Consider the following 26,823-nt stretch of genomic DNA (forward strand, 5'->3'; position numbering starts at 1 on the left):
CTTCTGAGCTGGGCGTTACTGGAATTGTCAGTAACTCCTCCTGATTTATTTTCCTTCCAGAGAATCCAGCAGATTTAATTATTTCTCTAATAAGCAGAGTTAAATTCAACCAAAGCATGCAATTAATAAATAGTAGAGTATAGACTGCATATGCCCACACTAATAACAGCCCCACAAGAAAATGTACGTGTGTGTGTTTGTGGGATGTATGACGTTAAAACGCATACTTTTACAACGCATACCGTTCCAACACATTTTTTACAACGCAACATCCATTACAACGCATTCCATTACAACGCATGCCATTACAACACATTTTTAAAAACTACCTTTACAACGCATTCCATTACAACGCATACTACCTTTACAACGCATACCATTACAACGCATAACATTACATTGCATGTATGGTAAGTATTGGATAGTGTAGGGGTAAAATTTACTATTCTAACTCCAGGGGGTGCAACAGTAGGGTAAGTGTTGGATAGTGTAGGGGTAAAAATTACTATTCTAACTCCAGGGGGGTGCAACAGTAGGGTAAGTGTTGGATAGTGTAGGGGAAAAAATGACTATTATAACTCCAGGGGGTGCAACAGTAGGGTAAGTGTTGGAAAGTGTAAGGGTACTATGCGTTGTAATGTTATGCGATGTAATGGTATGCGTTGTAATGCCATGCGTTGTAGTGGTATGCGTTGTAGTGTCATGCGTTGTAATGGTTGCGTTGTAATGGCATGCGATGTAATGGATGTTGCATTGTAAAAGTTTTGTTGTAATGGTAGTGCGTTGTAAAAGTTGCATTGTAAAGGTTGTTCCCTGTGTTTGTGTGTGTGTGTGTGTGTGTGTATGTATGTGTGTGTATGTGTGAATTATTAGTGCGGGTACGGTGCTGTGCAAATATGTGCCCATCTTGGTCCCCGACTTTGAAACACCTCCTGACTTCTGTGAGTTGCACATGCCGTTTTGCCCTGATAAAAATATTACTTGCATGTGAAAGTTACACTTACAAAATCAAAAAGCATTGTACATGAGGGCTTCTATGCTGAAACTCTAGTGAGTGTTTGAATAAGAGAAAAAGAAAATTATATATAATATAACATTTAAATAATACTGGCAAAATAAAAACATGTAGTAAATACATTGGATTCAATTCACTAGAATAAAATAAAACAAAAATAACACTGGCATAGAGAAAGTCTGTGGAAATAAACTTTAAGACTGATTCACATAAAAGGTACACATTTACCCCTGTACTTATATTCCTATGCACAATATAAATATACAATATCAATATACAACTTTTCTTGGAATTCCTCAACTTTCTCTGTAGTGTATCTTGAAAGCTGAGTTAGTGACCACTTTCCAGGTGCACCACTGGGAAAGTCATGTGCTATTTTTAGACATTGACATTTTGACATTGAAAAATTGCACCTAAATTATAATTGCTCATTGGGAAAGAAAGCATCTATGTTCAACTGCACCCTTTTTAGGGCTCGGCCTACGTCACGCCTGCGTCAGCAGGGGGGCGGAGCTCCGAGCTCCTACTGTTAAGGGGTTTCTGAATCGTGCAGGAAAAATTCCTTAGTGCGCTAGATTTTTCAGTACTTTTAGTTCCAATCTGAATGGTAATTGGTCCTCGCTGTGCCGTGTTTATAGTAGTCGCAACGCAATAGGCCATATATTTTACTCGTGGGGCACTTCCTGCATATCGTCTGCGGTTATGCGCAGGGCCGTCCAAAAAATTTAAATTAGGAGCTGTCAGGGAGCCACTGTAATGGAATCCAGATGCTCTGGGCGCGTTCACCATTCTGCAGTGCGTTTGGAGGGCGCGCGTTCGTGTGCATCGTTTCATGTGTAAGTGTATACGGTATGGGCTACGGTATGGCAGAACACAATTTGATTCGTTATCAATTTTCACCTTTTGCAAATAAATGAAGGGTCTAGTGTTTTGACAACTCGTATAGAAGTAACCGTGTTTATGTATACATTTCTGGCAGAAGGCTAAAACGTGCAAACTGTCAGTCCTCTCTGGAAGCTGTTACAAAATATGATTTTACAAAGAGGCAAATCAGCATCCGGCCATATCAGCAGTCGTGCATAAAAAAAATTTAAAATGCAGCAGGAAAGCCACTCGTTCAGTACGGGGGAGAGATTAAATAAATGTTACTTGACTTTTCATCTACAGTGGCAGTTCCTTTACACAATAGCAAATTACAACTTGTGAGTAGGCAGCGGGAGTGAAGAAACAGTAAGTGGAGCTTTTGCAGTGGTAGTGTTGCTTAGCTATGATTGTGCAGCAGGTGCAGTGGCACCAGTGTGTGGCGTAGTTACCATTCGTGGAGCAGGTGAGGTGTTATCAGTGTTACTTAGCTATGATTGCGCAGCAGGTGTAGTACCATCAGTGTGGTGTAGCTACCATTGTGCAGTAGGTGCAGTGGCACCAGTGTGGCATAGCACCATAGGTGGAGCAGTTGCAGTGATAGTGTTGCTTAGCTATTATTGTGCAGCAGGTGCAGTGGCACCAGTGTGTGGTAGATGGCGTTGTGTAGCAGGTGTAGTGTTATCAGTGTTACTTAGCTATGATTGTGCAGCAGGTGCAGTGGCACCAGTGTGGCGTAGCTATCATTGGTGCAGCATGTGCAGTGGTACCGGTGAGTGGTAGCTACCATTGGTGGAGCAGGTGCAGTGGTAGTGTTGCTTAGCTATGATTGTGCAGCAGGTGCAGTGGCACCAGTGTGTGGCGTAGTTACCATTCGTGGAGCAGGTGAGGTGTTATCAGTGTTACTTAGCTGTGAATGCGCAGCAGGTGCAGTGGCACCAGTGTGGCGTAGCTATCATTGGTGCAGCATGTGCAGTGGTACCGGTGAGTGGTAGCTACCATTGGTGGAGCTGGTGCAGTGGTAGTGTTGCTTAGCTATGATTGTGCAGCAGGTGCAGTGGCACCATTGTGGCGTAGCTATCATTGGTGCAGCATGTGCAGTGGTACCGGTGAGTGGTAGCTACCATTGGTGGAGCTGGTGCAGTGGTAGTGTTGCTTAGCTATGATTGTGCAGCAGGTGCAGTGGCACCAGTGTGGCGTAGCTACCATTGTGCAGTAGGTGCAGTGGCACCAGTGTGGCATAGCACCATAGGTGGAGCAGTTGCAGTGGTAGTGTTGCTTAGCTATTATTGTGCAGCAGGTGCAGTGGCACCAGTGTGTGGTAGATGGCGTTGTGTAGCAGGTGTAGTGTTATCAGTGTTACTTAGCTATGATTGTGCAGCAGGTGCAGTGGCACCAGTGTGGCGTAGCTATCATTGGTGCAGCATGTGCAGTGGTACCGGTGAGTGGTAGCTACCATTGGTGGAGCTGGTGCAGTGGTAGTGTTGCTTAGCTATGATTGTGCAGCAGGTGCAGTGGCACCATTGTGGCGTAGCTATCATTGGTGCAGCATGTGCAGTGGTACCGGTGAGTGGTAGCTACCATTGGTGGAGCTGGTGCAGTGGTAGTGTTGCTTAGCTATGATTGTGCAGCAGGTGCAGTGGCACCAGTGTGTGGCGTAGTTACCATTCGTGGAGCAGGTCAGGTGTTATCAGTGTTACTTAGCTATGATTGCGCAGCAGGTGTAGTACCACCAGTGTGGCGTAGCTACCATTGTGCAGTAGGTGCAGTGGCACCAGTGTGGCATAGCACCATAGGTGGAGCAGTTGCAGTGGTAGTGTTGCTTAGCTATTATTGTGCAGCAGGTGCAGTGGCACCAGTGTGTGGTAGATGGCGTTGTGTAGCAGGTGTAGTGTTATCAGTGTTACTTAGCTATGATTGTGCAGCAGGTGCAGTGGCACCAGTGTGGCGTAGCTATCATTGGTGCAGCATGTGCAGTGGTACCGGTGAGTGGTAGCTACCATTGGTGGAGCAGGTGCAGTGGTAGTGTTGCTTAGCTATGATTGTGCAGCAGGTGCAGTGGCACCAGTGTGTGGTGTAGTTACCATTCGTGGAGCAGGTGAGGTGTTATCAGTGTTACTTAGCTGTGAATGCGCAGCAGGTGCAGTGGCACCAGTGTGGCGTAGCTATCATTGGTGCAGCATGTGCAGTGGTACCGGTGAGTGGTAGCTACCATTGGTGGAGCAGGTGCAGTGGTAGTGTTGCTTAGCTATGATTGTGCAGCAGGTGCAGTGGCACCAGTGTGTGGCGTAGTTACCATTCGTGAAGCAGGTGAGGTGTTATCAGTGTTACTTAGGTATGAATGCGCAGCAGGTGCAGTGGCACCAGTGTTGCGTAGCTATCATTGGTGCAGCATGTGCAGTGGTACCGGTGAGTGGTAGCTACCATTGGTGGAGCTTGTGCAGTGGTAGTGTTGCTTAGCTATAATTGTGCAGCAGGTGCAGTGGCACCAGTGTGTGGCGTAGTTACCATTTGTGGAGCAGGTGAGGTGTTATCAGTGTTACTTAGCTATGAATGCGCAGCAGGTGCAGTGGCACCAGTGTGGCGTAGCTATCATTGGTGCAGCATGTGCAGTGGTACCGGTGAGTGGTAGCTACCATTGGTGGAGCTGGTGCAGTGGTAGTGTTGCTTAGCTATGATTGTGCAGCAGGTGCAGTGGCACCAGTGTGGCGTAGCTATCATTGGTGCAGCATGTGCAGTGGTACCGGTGAGTGGTAGCTACCATTGGTGGAGCTGGTGCAGTGGTAGTGTTGCTTACCTATGATTGTGCAGCAGGTGCAGTGGCACCAGTGTGTGGCGTAGTTACCATTCGTGGAGCAGGTGAGGTGTTATCAGTGTTACTTAGCTATGATTGCGCAGCAGGTGTAGTACCACCAGTGTGGCGTAGCTACCATTGTGCAGCAGGTGCAGTGGCACCAGTGTGGCATAGTCACACACACCACCAGCCATCAGTGCACGCATCAATTGATAACGCATCCACAATTAACTATTGTTGCAATCTCAATAGGGTACACTTTACTTTTAAACATATTCATGTAAAGCACAGCATGCCACCATTGCTACAATTCAAATCTAACCCACATAATTCCACTACACACCACATGCACACACTCCATAACACATGGCGAAAAGACATTGCCATTTACAATGCCATTAGCTCAAACTCAAATAAATCCGAGCCCGATTGCATTTCCAATGCTTGTTTTTTACTCCAGTGGAAAACATTTTCCCAGTGGAGAAATTCCTTGCCTTGCACCCCACAAAGTTTTGTGTTGAGCTGTTCTCCTTCTACACCCTGGAAAGCGATTTCAGGTAGCCTTTTTCAGGAGCCAATGTTTGACCATTTCCAGGTTTGGAGAGCAGCATGTGAATGTACACAGTGACATGTCTGTGGGCATTTAAGAACCCACAAATCTATTCTCCCCTCGTAACTCCTACTTCCCGCTCATTTCAAGGTAATCACTCCTATATCATTGTATGCAATGGTTGCCTATGATTACGTGTGAGTGAATTGATTTCCACCTGAAAGTTACCCTTTTATGAATACATAACAGGAGTAAATCTCTCCCTTTTTGGCAGTAAATCTAGTTGTGACTTTGTCCCAGTGTATTCCTCACCACTAACAGAGAGGTGAATATACCTTTACCATATTCTTTAAATGCCTTCTCAAAATTTGGAAGCATCCTTTCTCTCCAAATTAATATGAATGACTTGATGAAAATATATCTTCTCGTCACGGTTTCTTTAGAAAAAAATAATCTCTTCAGCAGCTTTTTGTTTAAAGAAATGACTCTCCCTGTTTAATCCTTATTGAACTCTTTATGTTTGACCACCTACTCATCATCTTTCATCCACCATTCAGTAACCAAAGTCGTCTAACGGTGCGCCCTTAATAATTCAAAAGGTGTCCTCCCTATAGCAGTGTGAGGAAAGAGAGGCAGTTTAATGTTACCTTTGGTTATATTTATGAGATTATGGGCCTTATTATGACTTTGGCGGTGTGGTAGTGGCCCGCAGAGGAAACACCGCGCTACCACACCTCAAAAGCTATATTGACACAGCCAGCCGGATTCTGACTGGAATCCAGGTCAGGTGGTCCTGCGGTGCCTGGCCTGCGGCAGTGCTGTGCTAAGGCTCATACTTTCCAATGGGAGCACCATTGCACATTCCTACAGGGCATGGACTGCCAAGTACATTCCCTGCAGGAACTGGGGGTACATGCACAAAGGGGGGCACACCATGTGCCTCCCTGCAGGCATCCCCTGCCGCAGAGGCAACAGGGAGCCCTTTAGGGGCCCCTTGGTTTCTTCACGCCACACTTTTCATGGCTGTGAGCCCGCCATGAAACTGAGGCAGAGAGGAAACTCTGAATATGCTTGGTGGTGCTGCAGTGGCACTGCCAGCATATTAGGGCTCTCAGACCACTGCAAGACTGCTAGGGACCCCAGCTCCCTGCCAGCAGCAGTGGTTTCATGGCAGTCTGACCGCCCTACTTGTAATAGAGAGATCGGACCACCAGTCCGGTGTAAGCCGCACTGCCTCCATGGGTTTGGCGGTCCATCAGACCGTCAAACTCATTAGGCCCTATGTATTTTTGCATCAACCTGCAGAGATGTGCAAATCCTTTTTGGGCAAAACATCCCACAGTTAACTTTTGATTTGTCCATCCATTCATCTGATTTGAAAATATTTACTGAATATCTACATAACTGAGACCTTCTAGGTTTGATGGAGATTAAGGGTCTGACTACAAGTGGCCTCCTAAATTGTGGCCATCGACAATTGGGAGAGTGACCCCTTTTACAAAGGCACAGGGGATAGAGGTCAACCAAACCAATACAAATATTTTCCCCTGGACTTATTATTAAAATCCGATCCTTCATTATGTAGATACTCAGTTATCAACCTAGAAGCAACAAATGCAACTTCAATAACAAAAGTTAAAAATTATGCTCCAACCACAACATTTAGAATCTCACAAATAGTTAATACAATGCACATGGAAAACTAGTAAAATTTTCTCATATGGTTCATCAATAATTGAACTAAATACATCAATAAAAAATTAATTTAAAAAAACATAATACAACTTTATACAATCAAGATACTATGAAAAAGTTATTGTGTTAATGCAGTGTTTCGGTGGCTTCTTGACCTTTATCCCACCTTCTTCAGGACCAATAACAAGTTAAAACTAAGAAGAAACATAAAATAAATCTCCATAAGAATCGTTGTTAATAAATACCTAAACATATACGGTTGGGCATGGTTTGTTGTTTTTATTATGACTATTTAGTTAATACCACATATTAAAACAGAAAACATAATTATCAACATAGTGGACAATGATATACTCTATTGTCAATTTCTATCATCTTCAGAGTCAAAACATTTTACATTAAATTCTTTTTTTTTTTAATAACATTTTTATTTGTTATTTTTTCAAGATTGAAGTAGAAAAGCGAGGAAGAACAAGAAGAGAAGAAGAGAAGAAAGGAAGAATAAAGGAACAGGCGACAAACCGCCACATATCCCCACATAGGGGGTGCTGAAAAAAATTGCTGTAAAACCCCAAGTCATATATGGTACATTTTGCGGGTCTGTGCCCAGGGCAATGTTCGTGTCCGGCAATTAGCACCGATATGGAGGGTGCGGCAAGTCCGTAGCAAATGGCCAAAGGGTTACAAGAGAGGGTGTCCCCAACCAGGAGCCCCTTTATACAGGAATGCCACGCAGGTCACTTCCACAGGTAAAGCATGTCGCAACTAAGAAGAAACTACAACCCCACCCCAACACCCCTCCAGCCCCCGAACCCCCCAACCCCCACCCTTCCCCCGGTGGTGGCGACCAACATCCATGCAGCACAACGTCACTCATGTAGATGGTTAGATTTGAAAGAGGTGTAATGCACGTAGTGCTGAGGGGCAGACCGCAGAAGGTAGACCTCGGGATAAGAATCTAACCAAGGGACCCCAGGTAAACATGAAGTTTTTAAAATTCCCCAAAAATATATCGGACATTCTCTCCATACTCAACAGCCGCCACAGCCGCGCGTGCCATAGCGAGATGGCCGGTGCAGATGGGTTCTTCCAGGCGGCTGCTAATGTCAACTTGGCCGCTCCTAAACACAGCCATACCATGCGCTTATCAGCTCTAGTCTGATGTTCCAACAATGGGTCCCTAAGTCCCAGTAGTACATATTCCATTGAGTTCGGAACTGGATAACCCAGCACATCTTTAATATGGGACAGGATCTCGGACCAGAAGGGTCGGATGGTGGGGCAATCCCACCAAATGTGGCGGAAATCCCCCAACATACCGCAGCCCCGCCAACACCTATCTGAGGTGGTCGAAAAGATCCGATGCAACTTAGAGGGGTATAGATAACAGTCAAACAGGAGTTTTAAGTGAGCCTCCCTAAGATCTGTGGAATGGTTATGTGCCGCTACATCCCTCCAAAGGCTCCTCCACTCACTGTCAGAAATGTCCCTACCCAGGGTAGCCTCCCAGTGGTCCATGTAACGAGGGCTGGGGGAAACCGCGGTATCCAGTAACATCCCATATATGAAGGAGATCGTTCCCTTCATCGTAGACGTGCGGAGAATAAAAGCCTCAAACTTCGTCAGTGGTCTAGTAGCGGCGTCCCCCACTGCAGTCGATGTCGCCCAGTGTAAGAGTTGAAGGTGTCGAAAGCGCTCAGTGGGTGAAACCCCATAATCTCGCATACAGTTTTGAAAGGTGAGAGGTGTCGCCCCATGAAACAGGTGAGTAAGAGCTCGACAACCACCCTCCCTCCAAACGTCAAAGGATCCGTCAGTCAATGCTGGAGGAAAAGCCGGGTTAAAATGTATAGGGGTAAATGGAGATGGGAAGGTAGTCCATCGGTCGTCACCACTGAGTGTGTCCCAGACCTTCAACACCGTGCTGGTTGGAGTGCTAATATATGCATTCCTGGGCCGGTCAGCCTTGGGCTTCCAGGCCAGATCCCAAATGGATCTTCCGGCCACACACCGATCCATATGGAGCCAGTGCTTTTCCGAAAGCTGTTGTGACCATTCAACTAGTATTCTCAATTGCGCCGCTTTATAATACATGTGCATGTCCGGGAACCCCACCCCCCCCTCCGTTCGTGGACGGCGAAGCACTGCATATGAAAGACGTGCCCGGCCACCCTGCCACACATACTTCAACATCATAGTTTTAAGCCGACGGAAATAGTCTAACTCCACCGGTATGGGCAGCGCCTGGAAGAGATACAAAAGTTTCGGGAGGAGGACCATCTTGAGTGCGTGAATCCTACCCAACCAAGAAATGTACCTCGGCTTCCACCGCTCAAGTTCAGCGCGTATCATCGTCAACATTGGTGTAAAGTTGGCCGAAAATAAGGCGCCTAGAGTAGGTGTCAGACGGACTCCCAGATATAGCAAAGATGATGTCGACCACGACAAGGGGGTGAGCGCTCGCAGTCGGAGCACCTCCTCGGGGGAGAGAGTCAAGTTCAGAATATACGATTTGGTGAGATTGACTCTGAAACCCGCCGCCATCTTAAAATCAGAGAGCACCTTATGAACATATGGTAATGATATCGCCGGATCTCTAATCGAGAGCAGTACGTCATCCGCAAACAGCGAAATCTTATGCTGTTCACCGGAGAAGGGGAGGCCCAAGATATTGTCTTCCTCCCGAATCGCAAGTGCCAAGGGCACAATACTTAAAGCGAAGAGGAGTGGGGAGAGAGGACATCCCTGACGCGTTCCACGCGAGTGACGGAAGCGCCCGGATCTATGGCCATTAACCATCACTCTAGACATAGGGTTGTTGTAATTAGCCTCAATCATTCTTATGAAGCGAGGGGAAAATCCAAAGGCCTCCAGGGTACGATGTAAAAAGCCCCAGTCGACGCGGTCAAAAGCTTTCTCCGCGTCGAGCCCCACTAAGACCGCCGTGATATGAAGTCTATTAGCCTTCTCGATCAGGTGGACCACGCGTCTCAAGTTGTCATGAGTTTGCCGTCCTTTTATAAAGCCGGACTGGTCCGGCTGCACCAGAGCCGGCATCAAGTCCTGTAGCCTCCCCGCGATTATAGACGAGTACAACTTAGCATCCAGGTTGAGGAGCGCTATCGGCCGATAAGAAGCGCACTCGGTATGATCTTTCCCCGGTTTGGGGAGGACGGTGATCAAAGCTTCGGCCATAGTCTCAGAAGTTCTGCCCTCCGACGCCATGGCATTAAAGAGAGAGACCAGGAAATTGCAGAGGTCCGACGCAAACGTCTTGTAAAACAGGGCAGTCTAGCCGTCCGGGCCCGGTGCCTTGTGAAGTTTTAAAGCCTTGATGGCGTTTAGTACCTCTTCTCTAGTGATGGGGGAACCCAGCAAGTCGTTCCATTCTCTGGAGACCTGCGGTATCGGGAGACCATTCAAAAACGCAGATTGAGCCTCTGGGTCAAGGGCATCACCGGAATAGAGATCAGCATAAAAGCGGCCAAAAAGATCCGCTTTGTCCGCATCACTGTGCAGTACAGAACCCGCGTGGTCCCGTATTCCCCCAATGTAGTCCTTCTCGCGTTTATCGCGAAGTTGCCGGGCCAAGTGCCGCCCCACCTTGTTCCCTTGAGAGTAGGAGAGGCGGCGGAGGCGGAGGAGGGTGAACTCAGCCCGATTATTATAGTGGGCCCTCAACTTCCCTCTCACCGCCGTCAACGGACGGAGGGTCACTCTAGATGGGTTGGATTTGTGTGCTTGTTCCAAAAGAGCAAGCTCTGCTTCTAGGGCCTCTCTCTCCTTTCTCCTAAGCTTATTGAGGTTGGTATTAAGGGCGAGGCATGTGCCCCGCAGGGAGGCCTTGCACGCATCCCAAGTGACATACACTGAGGTATCAGAGGGCGGGTTAAGTGCCATGAAGTCCCCTATAGCTTTCCGCAGCTCTTTACAAGACACCTCATCCCGCGTCAACGCCGCCGGGAAGTACCACTTTCGCCAACCGTCCCCCCCAACATTCCACTGCAGGCCTAGAACCACCAGGCTGTGATCAGATACCGAAATCGGAAAGACACTGGAGAATTGGGTATCTCCCCTGAGGGCCTGACTAATAAAAACATGATCTATACGGGAGTAAGAACGATGTACAGAAGAAAAAAATGTATAGTCCCTAGTATGTGGGTGTAAGAATCGCCAGCTGTCCACCAATCCCAAAGCCTCTATTTGTCGTTGCGTTTCAACTGAAAAAAAACCCGAGTCTGCCCGGCGCGCTCCTGAACTGTCCATGTCTCTGTCCCAAACCATGTTAAAGTCCCCCAGGAGGAACAAGTGCCCTTCCACGAAGTGTCCCACCCTGTCCAGCAACTCCTGCAAAAAACCATTCTGTCCAGCATTAGGTGCATACACAACCACAAAAGTACATTGCCGACCATACAAGGACCCCTTCACCATTAGCCATCGACCTTCCTTATCCCCGCTCACCCCCAGAGGTTGAAAGTGCAGAGACGCCTTGAACATGAGGGCCACCCCCCTATGTTTGGTGGACGCTGACGCCCTATAGATGAGGGGAAATTGTCGGTGCCGTAGTCTAAGTTCATCTTTCCTGGCTAGGTGGGTTTCCTGGAGTGCCACCACATCAAGATGGTGATCCGACAGGTACTTCCAGAGCTTTTGGCGCTTTTGCGGGGAGTTGAGACCCTTCACATTCCAGGTTCCTACACTAATAGGCATAGCGACAATGGGATTCTCTGCTCTGGAAGCTCACCAGCATGATCCTCACCCATTTCCCGACTAGTGTTACCATTACATCACATGCACCCGGGCTAGGCCCAACTCCAAGCTTCCCCTGGCAGCCCCCCCTCCACCCCCCATTCGTCACCAGCTCCACACTACCAGATCTCCCAGAGCCAGGCACACATGGCGTCCCGCAAAGCAACCCACACTGACGACAACTGGCTAGAAACACCACCACTAATAACTAGGCCCATGCCCCTCTTCTGGAAACAACACAACGCCCAACCAGGAGCACCAGGTCTCTCGTCACCAAGCAGCCAGGAACAGTGAAATAACTCGCAATTATGCATGTGGCAGAGAGTGCTTCAGAGAAAGGGCCCCTGCCACAGATGCTAGCGGAGAACACTTCGAATGCAAACAACACCTTGTACACACAGCTTCCGGACGCCACCACCATTCCATCCCCCCCCACCCCAACTCCCAACACCCCCCCCCCCGCTTCCCTCGCCCCCAGGACCCCCCACCCCCCACCCCACACCCGCAAACAGAACAACAATAGAAAATAATGGAAAGCACTGAACCTGAAACATCCCAGAACAGTGCAGCGCACCGTAAAGTCACTGGGAGGGGGGTGAGAGACCTCAAGAGGGTCTCCCAGGGCCTTGGTCCGGGGTGTCTTCACACAAAGTACTTGCATACCCTCGGATCATGGAGCGCGGGCCCCTCCGGCTCCTTATGGCCCGCACCCTTCAGTTCAGGCCGCTCCAGAGCTCTGCTGCGAAGACGTCCACGTTGCTGAGGCCACGGAGGCCACCGCTTCCCCTCTTTCCTGTAAGCTGGCTGCTCGATCCGGCCGCCCACGATCCGGTGCCGACCCCACTCTGTGCCATGAGGAAGATCGGTGTCGCCGCCTCGGTGAAGGGCTGCCCACCCTTGAAGCTGGAGAATCATCCCCGATGCCCAGGAGATCTTTCGCCACTTGCAACGAGCAAATCTGCGCCAGTTTATTCTGCCAGCGGAAGACTATGCGGAATGGATGGCCCCACGAGTAGGTGATGTTGTGTTCACGTAGAAACGCCGTGACTGGCCTGAACACCCGCCGCTTCTGAAGGGTCATCGCTGCTAGATCCTGATAGAGCTGCGGGCGATGGTCACGGAACTGCAGAGAGGGAGTGTCACGTGCCTTCCTAAGGATTCTTTCCTTGAGTTGAAAATCATGGACACATACCAGGATGTCCGGCGGCGGACCCCCACCTCTACGCGGCAGTCCAACTCTGTGGACTCGGTCCATGCAAATCTCATGCACCTCCTCGTCGTCCAAAATCTGGCGGAAGAGGTCCTGGACGTAGCGGCGGAGGTCCCCCGCTTCCCCATCGCACGGTACCGCTCGAATGCGAATGTTGTTTCTCCTAGAGCGGTTCTCTAAGTCCTCCGCATGGGCCTGCAAGTTTTGTTCCGTGAGTCTTAGCACATCTTGTTGTAACTGGTGGACGTCATTTGCCATGTTGAGATCGTGATCCTCGAGTGTGGCTACTCTTTCCCCCACGGCGTCCACATCCCTCCGTACCTCCCGGAGATCAGAAGTCAACTGCGCTCGGAGGTCCGAGATATCCTCTTTGATGGACTTGAAGAGGTCGATCATAAACGCCTTAGTGGCCGGCGCCTCGTCATCGGAGCGATTAGGAGAGGAGCTCGGGCCAGGGGAAGCCGGTTGCTGAGTGCTCTTCGATTGTCCATCCCTCCCGGTCTTCCCTTTGTGCAGAGCGTTAGACATCGTGACTCTCTCCAGGCGCCCCGCCGGCCACCACGAACCGTACTCCTCCGCCTCTAAGCAGATCCACACAAGGGCTCAAGAAGGCATCCACTCCGGCGGTCCAGGGTTCTCAGCACAGGCTCAGGCCGTAGCACAAGCAGTAAAAGTCACTTCCAAAATAGGGAGTCCCAGTCGTCCCTTTGCAGTCCCCACAGCCAGGGGAACGCAGCGGCGCAGGTGCACCACAGAAGAAGATAAGTGGGTAGGAGTCCCACAGGCCACGATGCTGGTATGGGCACAGCGGGACCATGCACAATCCTCGGTGGTCACCCGACCCAGCCCGCGTTCCGACCTTGTCCTTTCCCCAGGGGGGATGAGCGAAGAACCAGCAATGGCGAGGTCCTCTCAGACTGCGACCGTCTGGCCCCGTCACAGCAATGCACACGGGCACTCCTCGCTCGCTCACCAGACCGTCGCTGCAGCAGTCGCAGACCTCCACCTCGAGCCCCAGCTCCCCCTCGCAGAGCCCCGGATTCGGGATCTGCCTGTCTCCACCTGACCAGGCGCCCCCTCGCAATTGTATCGCCACGTGGACCTGTCTTCGCCACTGTCCGCCGGCCGCCGTTACCACTGGCAATAATCAGGCGCACTCTCGCCTGCGGGGCCCGGGCATTCGCCTCCCGTGTAAAGCTGTCGCTCTGTCCAGGGGTCCGCTTCGTTGCACGGGTCCAGGGGGGCAGCGCCGAGCGGACCCCCCGCTAGGCCTCAGACCACGGCCTCGAGTGGGAGGGCAGCCGCCCTCGGCTCCGGGCACACGCCGGCAATAGGCTCCTCCCCCACCGGGGAGGCTCGGGAAACTTGCTGTAATCTGGCGTCCTCCCGCCGCAACACGGCACCGGCGGCCCCCACCTCACAGTCCCGGGGGGCACACCAACTTCTGCCGCTCAGGGGGTCCCGGGTCTCCCGTCTCACGCCGACCTCGCCGGACCGCACCAGTCCCGGTAACCGCCTCTGACGTCGGAGCCGCTTGGAGGACACTCGGGGCCCCGGGGCGCACACCGCCGACGATCAACACTCTGCAGCAGTGCCTAGGCGACCAGGTGCCAAAAAAGAACTGTGGAGCGGTGCTACTCAAAGCTTATGCAGGGCCTGGGGCCGGAGAGGACCCGAAACACGTCCTACTCCGCCGCCATCTTGGCCACGCCCCAGATCACATTAAATTCTTTTACATGCAATTCGATAGATATACTTATATTGTGCATTTAGAACATCAGCAAAACTGATTTATTATGCTATTTCTTGCCACATCTGCTTCACTGCATATTTAATTGATGCTCTCAGAATATACTGTCACCATGATTGTACGATGGATAGATCAGAGAAAACAAGGGATCCTCTTTCCCAGACTGGTACCTCACGTGACATATTCATTTATTGATGCAAACATTTTATTATTTATCCCGATTTCATTTCATATTTGATACAATATTATCCTGTTTAAAATTAAGCTACATCCAATACATTTCTACATCTGTCACCTCTAGTGTTCTCCAAGATTACACATTGTGTATACTGTAGGTGCCCTGTTTTTAGGTCCTTTACTACTACTTATATTAATAGTCTGTTCCTTCCCATATGAGACAAAACCTATAAGGATAAAAGTGTTTTTACTTTCTTTAGTAATGACATAAATTAATCATTATTCATTTTTATATGCCACCTGGGATCTTACTTAATATTTTAAACCACGCAGCGAGACCGTGAATATGATAATGTGGTTCTCAGCAGCCAGTGGAACGCTCCATAAAACAACGCTTTCAATTACCTGCATATCAAATTTAGAAATTCATTTTCCAACTCGACTTTTATTTGTTGAAAACAGCTTCTGATGTACTTTCTAGATTAGATATGTCATAAATCATCCCCCTTTATTCCAGGCACATTACTTAAAACCTCACCTGTCTCTTCAAAGCAGTTCACTTAGCATGTTATATCTGCTGTTTTGAGAACGGACAAAAACCTTGCAGGCTTGCAATACATTGCCTTCTGTTTCTATAAACACATTCAAAACATATTTTATTTAATATTAAGCTTAAAGCCAACTGCTTAAGCTCGTTTTTATCTAATTAGAGCTCACCTCATCAAAATCAGGGTCTGTCTGAAACGCAAACCGTCAATCTTCTTTACACAAAAAAAGCCGTCAACCTACAGCTACTCTTAATTTATCTGAGAAGATGGTTTTCCATTGGTTCTTTTTGGACTCAATCAATACCCTTATACCTTTACCCAGCCTATTCTTGTCCTTATACCACCACGTTGAAGACAGGCAGCTCTTTTTATCTTTCTTACTTGGGCATTGAATATGTGCACTGTTCTACTTTTATTAAAGTAAGTCTTTATTAGGACTTACTGGTCACTGTATATTGAAGAAAAATTCCTTGTCAGGCATGGTGAAAGGTACTCCTTTACTGACTTTCTAGAGTGGATAAACTAATTAAATATGCAGGAGAGCAGTTGTGGCAAGAAATAACATAATAAATCAGTTCTGCTGATGTTTTACATGCACAATATAAGCATATCCATGGAATGACAGTGTTGGCTCTAAAGATGATAGAAATTGACAATAGATTATTTAAATGTCCACTATGTTGATAATTATGCTTACTGTTTTAATATGTGGTATTTACAAAATAGTTATAATAAGAACAACAGTGCATGTCAAACCATATACCTTTAGGCATTTGTTAATAACAGTTTTTATGGAGATACGTTTTTTTCTTAGTTTTAACTAGTTATTGGTCCTGAGGAAGGTGGGATAAAGGTCAAGAGGCCACTGAAATGCTGCATTGACACATTAACCTTTATTTAGTATCTTGATTGTATACAGTTGTTTTAAGCTTTTTGAGATTAAATGTTTTTATTGATATATTTAGCTCAATTAATGACAAACCATATGAGTAAATGCTACTAGTAGTTTATGTGTATTTTAATAAATATTTGTCAGATTCTAAATGTCATGGTTGGGAAGTAATTGGTAACTTTTGTTTTTGAAGCTGCTTTTGGTGTTTTTAGGTTGATAACTAAGTATGGACATAGTAAAAGATCCGATTTTAATAATAAGTACAGGGGAAAATCTTTGTATTGGCTTTTAAATTGTGGTCCCTACTCATACAATTGTTTGAGGAGGGATTGCAATTATAAGTGATGCAAAGTTTATTGCACCCAGTAATTACAGAGTGAGATCAAGTTTGCACACTTTTTTGCATTTCTATATGTCAAACCTGCTGGAATTTAACAGGGGAAAAAGGCAGAACATTTATTGGGACATGCAGATTTTGGTGTGGTAAGCACCAATATCCACATAGTATTCCCAAAAAAGTCAGAATAGAGTACAAATATTGCACCTGGTAAATGTCAAATTCTTAGGTGTTGGAGTTTATCAGGTGTGATTTTTGTTTCATCCTCCACGGGCCAGTAGTATTCAGGCCCAAAATGCTTATATGAATGGAAGGAAATAAAGAGACTTACCCACCCCTATGAAATAATTAGGGCCACCTACTGACATTCCTCATTTGTAAGATGCTTTCACCCTTGTGTAATGTCCAACTTTCATGAAGAAAACAATATACTAACAATAAACAGTTTTAATGAACCATTTTGTACAGACTGTGTTGCCTGTGGTAGACTGTGGCGTAAAGAGAGAAGCCATGTTCTACAGTCTCATGGCAGGCCTATTCTTGTAGCCTCTGTGTTGGAAATGGCCTTTTTTGCAGGGTTATCCCCAAACGTTTTGCTTCTTCATCCTGTTTTTTCCTGACTTGTTTGTGTTGGTTTTAGGACTCTGGGCACTAATCAGTGCTAAAGTGCATATGCTCTCTGTGTAAATTGTGCTATGGATTGGTGTTCCATGATTGGGTATACAATTTACTTGTTAATCCCTAGTAAAGTGCACCGAGTGTGCCAGGGCCTGTAAACCAAATTCTACTAGTGGACATGCCCTGGTGTGTGTGGCCACCAAGAAAACTGCATTCAAGGAACGACTGGACAACAACGCACACAACAGCAAGGAACTCTTCAACATCGTTAAAGAGCTCTTCAACCCCAACGCCGGAAACAACGACATCACCCCCTCGCAAGACCTCTGCAACTCCCTCGCCTCCTACTTCCACAACAAGATCGCGGACATACACAACAGCTTCAGCACTCAACCGACACACGCCACGACTGAACCACCGCCCCCCACCACCACCCTCCCCGCCTGGACCCCGATCAGCACCGAAGACATCATCCGCACGATGAACTCCATCCACTCCGGATCTCCGACCGACCCCTGCCCTCACCACGTCTTCAACAAGGCCGACGCTGTCATTGCACCCCACCTGCGGGACATCATCTACACCTCCTTCGACACCGCTACCTTCCCGGAGAGCTGGAAGCACGCCGAACTCAGCGCTCTACTAAAGAAGCCATCAGCCGACCCCACCGACCTCAAGAACTACCGCCCCATCTCGCTGCTCCCGTTTCCTGCAAAAGTCATCGAGAAGACCGTCAACAAGCAGCTGGCCACCTTCCTTGAGACGAACGGATCCCTCGACCTCTCGCAGTCTGGCTTCCGGGCCAACCACAGCACCGAGACCGCCCTGATCGCAGCCACCGATGACATCCAAGCCATGCTCGACAACGGAGAAACAGCGGCCCTCATCCTCCTAGACCTCTCCGCGGCCTTCGACACTGTCTGCCACCGTACCCTAGTGCGGCGCCTCAGCAACGTCGGAATCCAGGAGAAGGCACTGGAATGGATCATCTCGTTCCTCACCGGAAGAACACAGAGAGTCCGCCTCCCCCCGTTCAGATCAGAAGCCACCGAAGTCATCTGCGGCGTTCCTCAAGGCTCCTCGCTCAGCCCAACCCTCTTCAACGTCTACATGAGCCCCCTCGCAGCCATCGCACGCCAACACAACCTCAACATCATCTCCTACGCCGACGACACCCAGCTGATCCTCTCCCTCACCAACGACCCCGCCACCGCCAGAGCCAACCTACACGAAGGGATGACAGACGTAGCCAAGTGGATGATGAACAGCCGCCTGAAACTGAATTCGGACAAGACGGAAGTCTTCCTCCTGGGATCTTCACCCTCCTCCTGGGACGACTCCTGGTGGCCCCCCGCCCTGGGTAGCGCACCCAAACCAACAGACCACACACGCAACCTGGGCTTCATCCTGGACTCCTCCCTCTCCATGACCAGACAAGTCAACGCCGTCTCCTCGTCGTGCTTCAACATCCTGCGCATGCTACGTAAGATCTTCCGGTGGATCCCCACCGAGACCAGGAAGACGGTCACCCAGGCCCTCGTCACCAGTCGTCTGGACTACGGCAACTCCCTCTATGCCGGAACCACTGCCAAACTCCAGAAGAGACTCCAGCGGATTCAGAACGCCTCAGCACGACTCATCCTGGACATCCCCCGATGCAGCCACATCTCCGGACACCTGAGAGATCTGCACTGGCTCCCGGTCAACAAGAGAATCACCTTCCGTCTCCTCACCCACGCACACAAAGCCCTACACAACCAAGGCCCAGGATACCTTAACAGCCGCCTCAACTTCTACGCTCCCACACGCCAGCTACGATCGACCGGCCACGCACTCGCCTCCGTCCCCCGCATCTGAAGAGCCACCACAGGGGGAAGGTCCTTCTCCTACCTGGCCGCCAAGACTTGGAACTCCCTCCCGACCCACCTCCGCCTGACCCAGGACCACCTTGCCTTCAGGAAGCAGCTCAAGACCTGGCTGTTCGAGCAGTAGCGGACCCCCCCTCCCCTAGCGCCTTGAGACCCTCCGGGTGAGTAGTGCGCTATATAAATGCTGTTATTGATTGATTGATTGATTGTGGCATGTCCTGATAGTGAATTACAGCCCATTTTGTTTTTCAGTATTGCAAGGCTACCTGTTCCCCATAGGACAGAATGGAAAGTTTGTTTATAACATCGTATAAACATAACTGACCCTGGGAACTAGGTAGGAAAATAAAGTTCAGTATGCCCGAACTCAGAATCTAAAGATGCATCTTTTAGTGAAGGTGATTTTTACATTCTGTGTTTGAAAATTCCACTTTTAGAAAGTAGGTATGTGTAGTCTGCCAGGCTCCATCCAATTAGGGGAGGTTAGCTTCGTCTCAGGTTCCGGTCCCCGGCTTGTGCACAAGCCGGGGACCGGAACCTAAACAAGGTCAGACCGCTGGATGACTGCTTAACGAAGACCACCTACATAGTCAATCCGGTCCTGTGAGACATATCACAAGGAGCAGCTACTCTGCCCTCACTTCACTGATAGGATAGGGATCACCCATCCTCTTAGTTCCCTCACATAGGGGGTTATCCTTGCCCTGAAGAACGTCCAGGACCTTTACGGCCATTACGGACTGAAACATGTCGGTACTAGGGTCTTAGGACCATAATATTCCAACGAAGACCCACTTTTAGATTTTTAATTACCCAGACAGACCCAAGAATAAAGGGAAACCGGGGATCTGCCTGAGGTATTTTATCTTTATACCCCCTTGCCTTTGATCTATTAAAAGAGCTCCAAACACTGTGGTTGAGCCCACCCTGACTTATAGGGGTCGGGGTGACCCGATGATGAAGCATGACACCACTAGGGTGTGTGAGGGTAATTAAAACAAAAATAGTTTTTTCCCCACATTCATGGTTGGGTTAGGTACAACCTTTCACTAGAGAGTTCTTTCCCTCTTTGTTGTTTTGTCCCAGGTCTGGACATAGTCAGTTCATTAACACCACTGACCATTAGTTGGTCAATTGGAGTATTATTTTGTGATATATACGCCTGCTGATGCTACCACCAAGCCGCTGCTAGCAATGCAACCTGTGGGTTCTGCACTCTGCACCACTTCGCTTCATGATGATGCCCTGGCACTGCAGATGGCACCGCCGCAACGCGACCCTGGTCTCACCGACGATGCCCTACTGATACCACCACCAAGCCGTTGCTCGCACCGTGCACCTGAGGGCACTGCACTCCGCACCGCCTTGCGACTACACCCTGGTGTCCCTGACAATGCCGCTCCACGCCAAAATCGACACCGCAGCTTGTACCGTGGTTCGAGGGCACCACTCGTAAAGTTCCACAACGCATCGCCCTCATCCCGCACTACAGCTTGGCCTACCGATGCCGGCTCCATTGACTCCAATTCGTCAGCAAACGACAACGCTTCAGCAACGACGATGCCGCTGCTTGCACCATGACTAGCCAGCACCGTGACGAGCACCGCCTTCATCTCGCACCACAACCCTGGTCTCATCGATGACGTCATCTGTCACCGCCACTGAGCCGATGCTCGCACCGTGACCTGAGGGCACCACACGCAGCACCACTGCACTTCACAGCGCAGCACATGGCTCCGAACTCCAACAGAGAGAAGATCGGCCTGAAACATGTGTGACTCCGAGGGCCCCGACGACTCCTGAATGACCTCCAGAACCGACGCCTGTGGACACCGTAATTTCAGAAGCTCCATGAGAAGTCGCCGACGTCCTGCATTTCTAAAAGGTACTCTTTGCAGGTCTTCCTCACACCGTAGCTGGCCCGCAACGCCGTGGTCAGCCAGAACTGAGAACTGTTTGGATTTGTTTGCTCACAACGCCGTGATAGACCGGGACGGAGCTATTGACATCAAGGAATTGTTTTTAAAGTGTATTTTGATAACTGGATTTTTAAGGTACTGTATTGTGGATTTTTATCGTATTTGGTCTTTTCAAATATATAAAAATATTAGATATTTTTCTAAACTGGTGTGGTGTCCTTTTGTAGTGCTTACACTGTATTACTGTTGGTTATGTGCAAATGCTTTACACACTGCCTCTAAGATAAGCCTGACTGCTTGTGCCAAGCTAGCAAGGGGGTGAGCAGGGGTTATTTTAGGAGTGTAACTCCCTTATCCTGCGTAGAGTGGTGCTTTCTGTCTGGCTTTGGCACATGCCCTAGCCAGCCAAAAATCCAATTTCTAACATTCTGGCATTGAATATAGTGTCCTCCTTCCTTGCACAGGCTTTCTCTTTCCATCCTAACATCAACAGTTCCTGCTCACACATCCTGGCACAAGTATAAGTAAGTCGGATGATGCACAAAGCTCAAAACATTCAGCCTTGAGGATCCAGAGTGGTTACTGCATGCTCAGATAACATCCTACAATGGAAGAAGAACATTCTTCCTATTTTGTATTTGTATACATTTTATCGGGTTTTATTATGTAAATGATTAAAGCCCATTTGCCGATCAGAGAGATTTACTTGGTGAACAGAAATTCTTGTTAGGCATGTTTAGTTATAGAAGACTCACAAGGACTTTGACTGAGCTCGTGGATGTATTTTGGTGTGAGGAAATTGAGACTGCAGTTGACAACGTGAGGGCAAGATAATGTTTACATGCAACATGAAGTCATCATTCAGAGGCAAGAAGTGTTTTTTAGTTCTTTCCTTTATTTCTCTAGTTCTGTGCAAATTGAAATTGCTTCTTTTGAAAATAATGAAATGCTCTTAGTTGCAACTATCCAAAATAGCAATGTTCTGAAAAAATCGGATTCAATATGCCAGACGATAAAGGAATGCAAAGAGGATCCCAGATGACTATATCAAGGGCAAGTAGAGGGTGGTTTAGGGGATGTAAATCAGATTAAAGTGCATGCAACAAAGATTTCATTGTAACAAAGAATTAAATGTCTGTTTGCTAACAGTCCCCGGTAGTCCTCCTGCCTCCTTCTGTCATAGTGAACTCGGTTTGACTCCTTTGTCTTTTTGTATACAAGCTGCACCAATTTTACTGTGGCATTCGAATGTTTTAAACTTGATTACATGTTGAAGATACCCTAGTTTAACTATATAAAAAAACAGTTGGAGCTAATGGGGCTAGTGGATTGTTTTTATAATCCAGCGAATATTGCTAAGATTCCAAAAACCAAATTGAAAAAAGACATCTTGACATGTTTAAAGTTGTCCAGTGTGCGCCTAGAGATGGTAAAAAGAGGGTCTCAGAACACTCGCTTCTAGTACGTTCCCCAGGTGTTGAGCCTTATCGCTCCTTTTATTTTTGACACACTAAATTGTTTTATCTGATTAGATTCAGGTTTGGCATCTCGCATCTTTTGGTTTCTTATCCCTGTAAAGCCTACTGTGATGCTAAACTGGATCTGTGCCCTTGTGACTCCAAATCTACACAGTGCATGCTTCACTTCCTGTTTTTCTGTAAACTTTATATCAAGCCAAGGCACACATTTATTATTCCCCTTTTAAGATTTCTAAATATCAGGAAGTGTCAGCCAGCTTTATATCAAACCAGCTTTTAAATGATGAATTCACTTGTTTAATGGTCCATAGATCTATCTCTACAGCTGTCAGTCTATGTAATATTGTTGGGAAATGATTTCTTCTTTTCGGCTGTTAATGAATTATCTTTGGATTTTATGGTCTATGGAACAGGGGGTTTATCACAAAGTTTATTATACACTGTTTCTAGATCATGCTAGTATTCCGTAGAAACATCAACTTAATTAATTACACCTCAATCATTAATTACCACTGTCTTGAAGTGTAGTGTACATAGTCTATTTCATACTTTTTATTCATGTTTTAAATATTTCCATGATGTGCTCTTTTATGGCTGCAAGTCAGCTGAATAAATATATTTGCCTGACTGAAATGTTTGCTTCAAAACTCCTGGTCCCTCATTGCAGTTTGTTGCTACAGAATTTGCATAGTCCATGGGAGTTTCAATGATTTTTCAACCTTCTTTGTAGTGATCACCAGAGCTTTCCATGTTGACCTCTCCTTGTCATACTCAATACTCTCTTTACTGTGAAGATTGCTGCCTGTCTCAAAACCCATTGAGAAGCTGCTGAAAATATTTCTCATTACTTCTCTCCGCCTGTAGCCAGAATCTGACAATTCCAATACAATTGGTGCTGTCATTACAATTCAATTATCCTCAGTAAACCAGAGTTAGTAATCTACAAAGATAGATTAGACAAAGCTCCTTTTAGACAAACATGGAATGTTGTTGACTCAGTCATGGGTAATCTGTCAACCACCAAGTGCAAACCTTCCGGTGGAGGTCCTAGCATTTGAAAAAGCGGTAATGAAAGACATTGGGGAAATAGATCCTAGAACTATCAAAGTCTTCCACAACCTCAGTAGAGTTGAAAGTGAAGCACTAAGGAACCTTGCAACAATCAAGGAGGTAACAGTAAAACCAGCTGACAAAGTTGGTGCCATAGTGTTACAAAACACAACTACCTACAGGGAAGTATGCTTAAATCTCCTGTCTGACCAAAGAAACTACGTTAAAATCTCCGAAGACCCTACCAACCGTCTTAGAAAAGAGATTGCATACCTAGTAGAGGAGTCGACTGCTAACAATTGGCTAACAAAGAAAGAAGCCGATTTTCTGGAAAACAAAAACCCAATCACTCCCTACTTCTACACAATTCCAAAAATTCATAAATCCATAACCCATCCTCCGGGCAGACCTATTGTATCAGGCATAGGATCAATACTCGAGCCCCTATCAAAGTTTGCCGATGCCTTTCTAAGACCACTGATCCAAACCACCGATACCTATCTACAGGATACCAAATCAGTTCTCACATTACTCCAAGACTTACCATTTGACCCCACTAAAAATATCCTTATAGGATTGGATGTTGAGAGTCTGTACACAAGTCTATCTCATACCGAGACATTACAGATTTTGGAGGACGTTCTGTTTGAACAAACATGGAGATACCAGACACCACGGCACATCATCCTTGAGTGCTGCCGCCTCGCCCTCATGGAAAACTTCTTCAGTTTTGAGGAAACCCTATTCCGTCAGTCCCATGGTACCAGCATGGGAAGCACTTTCGCGCCGAGCGTGGCGGGTTTGTATGTTCACCAACTGGAAAAACAAAAGATCCTGAATAACAACAACCCACATAGACAACATGTGAGTTTGTGGAAAAGGTACATCGACGATGTCCTACTTATTTGGGAAGGCACAGAGACGGAGGCACTAGAATTTCTAGTATGGCTTAACCAGCAGGATCCTTTCCTTAAATTCACACATACTATGAGCAGGTCACACTTAGTGTTCTTAGATTTGAACATCATGGCAACTGGCGATTCCCTAAGTACCACAACCCATTTTAAACCCACTGCAAGGAATTGCCTCTTAATCTTCGACAGTTTCCACCCGAGACAACTAAAAGAGAACCTACCATTCAGACAGTTTTTAAGATTGAGGCGCAACTGCAGCTCAAAAGACGCATTCCATCAACAAGCGAATGACCTCACAAAAAAACGTATTGACTGACAATACCAAGAGAATTTGGTCAAAAAAGCCAAAAACAGAGCTGCTAATAACAACAGGGAGGCACTACTGGAACCAAAGGTGATCAAGGACACACCAGGCGAAAAAAGACCTATCTGTATCACTACATATAACATTGCTTCTGACAGAGTAACCAAAATCCTCAAAAAACATTGGCGGACTCTGAATTGTGGGAATCTAAATATCCCAAAACCAATGTTCAGTCACAAGGACAGTAAAAATCTGAGTGAGTACCTTGTCCATACCCGCCCTAAAGTGGAGAACAGGAACTCAAAACAAAGAACAATCACTACGGTATCCACAGGACACTACCCATGTAGTGAATGCAGTGTGTGTCATTTGACGAGTGTGACAAAGAAAATTGAATTTAATAACAAAATGACGTGGGAAATCAAAAATGTCACTAACTGTAATACTACGGGCATAGTATACATGATCACCTGTACCTGTAATCTACACTACATTGGCATGACGACAAGGAAGGCCAGTACGAGGATAGTGGAGCACAGAAGCAATATAAGATGCAAAAAGAACACCACAAAAATGACATCTCATTTCATTGAAAAGAACCACACACCTAACGACATGAAATGGGTAATTTTGGAACATCTAAATGGACAGAACAACCTGGAACAACGCCTTCTGGAGAAGGAACAGCGCTGGGTGTACAAACTCAAGACTGATACCCACGGATTGAATGATGCCATTCCATGGGGTCTTTTGGCTAGACAATCATAAGTTAACATTAGCTTTAATCACTAACCTTCAATTCTCTTATAATAACTAATCCCAACCTAACCATACTGGGAATTTATTAGTGACAACACCTCACATTAATGATGCTACGTCGTGTATGCATGTAACATGCTGATACATCCCCACGTGAGGCACTCCAACTGAAACAAAGTTTCAAATTGTGAATCCAATGTGTTTTTATTGGTTCAATAGCGTTATTCTTCAAAACAAGTTTGATATTGTCTTCATATCAAAGCATTCATATAATTTCCAAATGAGGAACAATCAAATAGGTAACTCCAATGCATTTCGGGCGGAGCCCTTTCTCAAGGAGTTCTGTAAAGAAGACGAGAATGAGGTAAGGGTAGGATCAAGAAGGTGAAAACGCAGTAATTATGTTAAAGACGGAGATAGTGTTAAGAAAAACGGGAGTGAATAAAGCATGGGCTGTCGTGAATTCGGTGACTAGTAAAATTACGTGCCGATCAACTGGTGATGGAAAAGGTGTTTGTAAAGTCATTTAAAACTGAGTGGGTAACCAGAACCAGTGTTTTCACCGAGTGGTGCGTGATAGCTAGATTGCAACAAGAAAAAACGTGCAATAGACGCTAAGTGCTGACTCAACGAGCAAAACGAGTAAAGGACTTACTTAAAGTACAAAGTATTCGTCATTTCACCACTCTAACATGGCGCCCACACCGAAACACTTCATTCCACCATTTAGTCTCTTTTTTATGTTTACACTTTACCATTGACGATTTAGTCAACACGCCCCTGCAGCGTTCTTTCGAATGCCCCAGAGTCTGTTCGTGACGCCGCGCGTCACATTGTACTTTAAGTAAGTCCTTTACTCGTTTTGCTCGTTGAGTCAGCACTTAGCGTCTATTGCACGTTTTTTCTTGTTGCAATCTAGCTATCACGCACCACTCGGTGAAAACACTGGTTCTGGTTACCCACTCAGTTTTAAATGACTTTACAAACACCTTTTCCATCACCAGTTGATCGGCACGTAATTTTACTAGTCACCGAATTCACGACAGCCCATGCTTTATTCACTCCCGTTTTTCTTAACACTATCTCCGTCTTTAACATAATTACTGCGTTTTCACCTTCTTGATCCTACCCTTACCTCATTCTCGTCTTCTTTACAGAACTCCTTGAGAAAGGGCTCCGCCCGAAATGCATTGGAGTTACCTATTTGATTGTTCCTCATTTGGAAATTATATGAATGCTTTGATATGAAGACAATATCAAACTTGTTTTGAAGAATAACGCTATTGAACCAATAAAAACACATTGGATTCACAATTTGAAACTTTGTTTCAGTTG

The sequence above is a fragment of the Lissotriton helveticus genome, chromosome 6 (assembly GCF_964261635.1).
Source record: "Lissotriton helveticus chromosome 6, aLisHel1.1, whole genome shotgun sequence".
Lineage (NCBI taxonomy): Eukaryota > Metazoa > Chordata > Amphibia > Caudata > Salamandridae > Lissotriton > Lissotriton helveticus.